Consider the following 6000-nt stretch of genomic DNA (forward strand, 5'->3'; position numbering starts at 1 on the left):
GAGAGAAGGAGGCAGTAAAAACTCTGGCCCCACAATCCTTTGCCTTCTACGTTCTCCCTGAAAGAGAACGGGTTAAAATTGCAAAGTGTAGCCAAAAAACCCGCCCACCCCAGATACCATGGGACTTTTGCACCATCCTACACCAGCTGGGAGTTACCCAATGACTATATTTAAGCTTAATAGCACCCACAAAATCGTATTTAAAGAGCAAAGGCTAAAAGTGTTCAGTGGAGCCCAGCCAACACACCAAAATAGCATACATTTGCTCAACAACTGACCTCTCCCTGCTCTGGCAGCTTCTCAAACATGCGTATTCTTGCTCAGATTATTTCATGAACCCTCTGGTTATTCCTGCACATATGATGCTTGGCAAACCCAAGGGGTCCTCTACAATAAGGGCTGAAACCACATACATACCAATGTATGAAGAATACATGTTTTGTTTCTCTTTTGCACAGACTTCAGAATCGAATAAATTACTTGGCTGTAGTTAATAATAGACTATTTGAAATGGATGGCAACTTTCCTGCTGCTTCCCCAGATCTTTGATGCGCCATGGGATATTCTGAGGCAGTGGATGCAAAGCAGCAATTTCCAGCACCAAGTCGCATTGCAGACTATCGGTGATCTGGTTCTGTAGCTGCAACGGGCCCAAACAAGGACGTGTTCAACAAAGGATATGCATGGGGGTCATGGAGCTCCAAACAGAAGATCTGCTCTCAGAGGAAGTGATGGAAGGGAATGATTTGGCCCTGGGGGACTTCCATTGATCTGAGCACAGCTGGAGGCTGGATATCACTATAAAATAGGCTTTCTTTTCTTCCAATTGATATTTTTGTAATGATAGAGATTCTAACACAGTGTCACCTAACATACAGATGCAACCCCCAGGATATCCTACCTGACCTAGAGCCTCCGCTCTCACCGCTCCAGACTCAGGGCTCTTCTGCATTTTGAAGATCCCATTGTTATTCAGTAAGGACGCTGTTTCCACTAATTGTCTCTTGTAATGAACATTCATGAAATTTAATTTCCTTAATGCATCTCTCTGATCCTGCTAATTTGGACAGTCTGACATTTGGCGCGGTGTCAGAATTGATCAGAATGCCTGTTTTGCTTGGCTACTGCTTCCTGTATTAAAAAAAACAACAACAGCAGCTTTCAAATGCGTGGTAGCACGATGTGCAGATATAAAGAAACCAGTGTGGACTGTGCAAGAGAAACACTCGGTGAAAATCGGATGCAAAGCTCAGTGAAGTCAATGAGAGTCTCGCTACTGGCATCAATGGGTTTTAGAGCTGGGTGACTTTAAAGATCTAACGTGCAGTGGTTAATATGTATAAACAAAGCAAAACCTTGGAACGAAATCTCTGTTTGAGGATCAGAAGGAAAAGAAAGCTCAAAATCCTGAGATTGCCAAGTAATTTGGCAACTACAGTAACCAACAGGGCCGATCGGGATGGTAGTCACTTGTGGGTATAACTCTAAACATATGGCAGTCCACTGGAAGTAAATGAAGTAAAGGGCCGTTACCCCCTGTCTGCCACTTTTAGACATCTGAGTAAAAAATTGAGATTCAGAAAATCCCCAGTAAGCTGCTGCCCCACCCTGGAGATCTGCAAAATCACTAGATTCTACAGCTAGATTGTTTTTAAAACAGGAAGTTCCCAAAAAAATGCAGTTTCAAGAAGACCGATACAATTTCTAAACTTGGGTCAAATTTGGGAAATAGTTGTGGCAGGAAAAAATTTCAGTTTGGTCCAGATGAAATATTTTTGCTAAGTTTTTCAGTTTGCCGATCAAATGACCCTTTACATTTGGTAGGCTTGGATATAAACTTCAGAAGTTGCCTAGATCTTCTTCTTATATTGGAGAGCACCATAGCCACATGCGTTAGCAGCATATCAGCCTACTCAGACTATTCATCAGCCTCCCAGAGTAGGTGACTTCCAAATACCATACTTCTTTTAAACTTAAATGATTGATCCATTTTTCCAGGTTTATGCAAGTCTTCCCAACTGTTTTGCAGTTTATTAAAACTGTCCTATATATCTGCGCCAATCAATGGTAGGAGACTGCCCAGACTTTGTCAAGAGCCAACAAGGTAATCAAAATATTTTTCCACTTCACCAGATTTTGTGAAGGATTGTTTAATTATGGTTTTACATGGAAGGAGCTCCTGGTTACTACATCAAAGTTGTGATGAGGATCACATTATGAGACTCTCCAGAGCTGGCCCCTTTGCATAGGAAGGTCACATACTCATATCCAGTTTTTAAACCAGCCTCTGAAAATGACTGTGAAGAGCTTTGGGTACATGCATAACCCCCATTTTCCATATGTAAGTACCCATTGTGTGTGTTAAAATTGCCTATATGAAGCCTGAAAATTTAGTCTATAGTGCTGTAAATTATAGCTAGTTTTTATTTGCATTAGAGTTGTGTTAACACAGCAGAAAATTATTCCTGAGCTCTCAGAACAGCAAGGTTTCCTTTGCAAGAACGTTTGTAGAAAGCAGCAGAACTGCAAAATGGTGACAGAAATGGTCACCCTGGATGTGTTCTTGGGCTCATTTTACAAATATCTCTTTAACGTACTGCTAAAACAGAGTAAAAAATAATAGCATTTTTGGAAATGTGCAAACAGAGCAGGGACTCTTTCTCTTTTAAAGCTGTGAAAATCCAATCAGGGGAAAGGAGCCTATCGTATAAATTAGAGACCCACTCACTGGGTGCAATTAATTAAAAGTGAGAGGGTGACTAAGGAATGCACCAGTTGCAAGCAACAAAAGAGATCGTTAGAAAACGACACTGTAACAAACAGAGAAAAGAGCTATATTAGTCAATTCAGCAGTTCATCACAAATACTGACCTATTACATATTTATGTAGCCCTATATGGACTACATACCTATCAACCTGATGGGTACATATTTATGTCCTTTAAGTGCTTTTAAACTTTCACTAGCACCAAGCAGCAACAATCCCCTATTTTCATTTTGCCTAATCGTTCATTCCTTCTCTGTCGTCATGAGCAAAAGAATTGGGTTGGTCAAATAAATCCTTCATCTGATATGCAAACTGTACCTTAAAATAACCACTAAAAGCAAGAACAAATGCTAAAACTAACATCCTCTAATGTTCCAGCATTAGGGTCTCCGTTCTCAGAAACCTGAAGAAGATGAGAAGAACGTCTTGCTTTCAGCAAGCTAAGGAAGAACGTCTGACATTAGGGCTAAGTGCAGACAGTCAAAAAGCCCAAGGATGAATTAATTCAACCTTTGCAGGTCAGTCTAATTTGCCTAGATTGAACTGATAAGCAAGTGAACAGACATTCACTTTTGATTCCAGAAATGCAGCCACATGCCTGCAGTGGCCCAGGCCAGAAGCTGGGGGGTGCTAGAGCATGCTTCCCTGCTCAGCTGGAGCAGACAGCTTGAGCCAAGCCTAGCCCACCCACCCTGCAAAGGGGGTTGTGGGGGAGATGTGAAGCATCCTGGGAGGCTAAGGGACTGTGAGTTAATTTGAATCTGGAGAGGATTTGGGACAGAAGTTCAATAAACTGATTTTACCTAAATCACTTCGGTTTGATACTACATCCATCCAAATTTATCTTAAACTGGCTTTGGCCATTTTGAAAGCAGTTCATGTGCACTGAAGTTCTTCTGTGCTATAGATCAGAATCAGTTTCCGATCACTCATACCAGTTTGTGTGTCATTTCTGTCCCTAGCCCTGAAATTTTCTATCCCAACTTTCCCAACTCTATCCCACTTAGTCGAAAAAAAGAAGTCCTTGTCTCTCACACATTCTCAGAAAGGAAAAAAAAAGCCACAGCACCTCTCAAAAATGTTCAAGGACTCTTCTTTGTACTACAGCAAAGGCTATGATCTCTTAATTCCCAGGTGGGTTTAGTATCGTGGCTCACACTACAAATCAATACTTGTCACTGATTCAGTGACAAGTTGCAATCTATTTTTTCCCAGTATCAACCTCCTTCGACTTGCATATTAACATAAACAAACTCTTCATGCAAATAACTGTTAAAACAACAAGTGCATTGAAAGGGTCCGGGAAACGATAAAGTCCCCATATACCGAGGGGCAAGACTGTGATCCATGCAAAGCGATGTATCTTGCATGCAGCATGTTTATACAGTGGCAAAGAAATCCCGCAGTACCACCAAATGATTCACACTCAAAAGAAATAGCAGCTTGAAAAATGGCCTGATAAATATTCTATACTCTAAGGTAACACTTTGATTCTCCTAACACATTTTTATTGTAGGCTTTGGAGGTGATTCTAATGACAACAAATAAATCTTTGTGCTGATAAACTTAACCAGTTATTTCTTTTCCTCTTTCCCATGAATAGGCTCCAGGTTTCATGATGGATTCACGCAAGAGATTATTCTCAAATAATAACTTTTTTTATGAACCCCTGAGAGTCAAGGACAGCTCTTAAAAAAAATAGAGCAGGAAACTGCAACCTGGATTTCAGCACAAAACCAAGACTCCCTTCCCGACTCCCTTCCTATCACAGGCAGACCCCAGAGGAAAGCTTGGAGTATCTTAAGCATTTATAATATTGCCATTACTTATTCATCCCTTGTGTGCACTAATGCACGTTGCAAGCAGGGTTTGAGAAAAAGAAGAATTCTTAAAAAGAAGCCCTGGGTCTCAGGACCTGGTATCTCTGTCACTGTGTAAATAAACACTTGGTCATGCTCTTTGGATGGGTGTCTCTACTTAATGCAGGTATAACTGCATTAGTTTTGCAATCCTGGGGGTCATTTCTGACAGCATGGATATGATTTGACAGGATAGTTAGGATTACAGACTGCTTGGGAGGTTAAAGTTACAGACTGCAGTTGAGTGAGCAAGAGTCAAGATGGGAATCAAGGCTAATATTTGAGACATGGCTAATGAAGATGTTCTAGGCTATTACAGGGGTGCTAGGCTGGCGGCAGAGCTGTGCTGCTACCCAATATGGCTGTGCAAAGCTTCGGTCCCCAACTCCATTCGGCAGAGATTTGGCCTGATTCGGTGGCTGAATCTCGGAATCTGAATCGAATCAGAGGACCCTTTAATGTCGCCGAATCGATTTGGAAAGTTTCCGAGATTCGGATGCACACAGCTTTAAATGGTTTTTCTACGTACCTCTAGGTAGCAGGCAGTTCACGAATGCTGTGATGCTGGGGTGCAAGGAGTGTTCCACAGGGGCGCAGGGCGGCCCCCAGCATGCTCGGCAGCAGACCTGGAAGTGGACCAGAAGCACTTCCAGTCCACATCCGGGTCTGCCGGGGAGTGCACAAAGGACACCCCACAGCTCGGCGACTGGTGCCTCCTGGGTCTGATACTTCCGGTCCACTTCCAGGTTCACCGCTGAGCACGTGGAGGGGCCCCCTGCACTCCTGTGGGATGCTCCATGCACCCCAGCACCACAGCAATCACAAGCCACGCTGGTACCTCAAGGTACATAGAAAAAACATTTAAAGCTGTGTCTGTGTCCAAATCTCTGATTCTCTGAATCAGCATCGAATCTTCAGATTTGGATTTGGCCGAATCGAATCAGGGACAGTGATCCGAATCAATGAATCGAATCACTGTCCCTGATTCAGGCCAAATCTGAATCAAATAGGGCCCACTTCACACAACCCTACTATCTGCTGCGTCCACAGGTGGTGGATAGAGAAATGACCTTCAGGGAAGGTTAGCTGTGAAATAAGCAGTGGTAACTCCAAGAACTAAGCAGTGACAGACCAAGCAGTGGCAGCACCACCAGGATGTGGTAGGGACAGCAGATGACAATGCTTTCTCTCTTGAAAATACCACTTATATCCTCTGATGGTGCTGTGATATGGACAAGTACAGCTCACCACTATAATAAACCTGCTCAGCCCCCAGCCATGGGTCTACAAGTCCTCAGCAGTGGAACAGGTGGAAGAAGATGTTGGAATTTCAGTGGATGTGATGGTGGATGAGGGCTGCAGCAGAACAAGATC

Source organism: Alligator mississippiensis, chromosome 2 (assembly GCF_030867095.1).
Source record: "Alligator mississippiensis isolate rAllMis1 chromosome 2, rAllMis1, whole genome shotgun sequence".
Taxonomy (NCBI): Eukaryota; Metazoa; Chordata; order Crocodylia; family Alligatoridae; genus Alligator; species Alligator mississippiensis.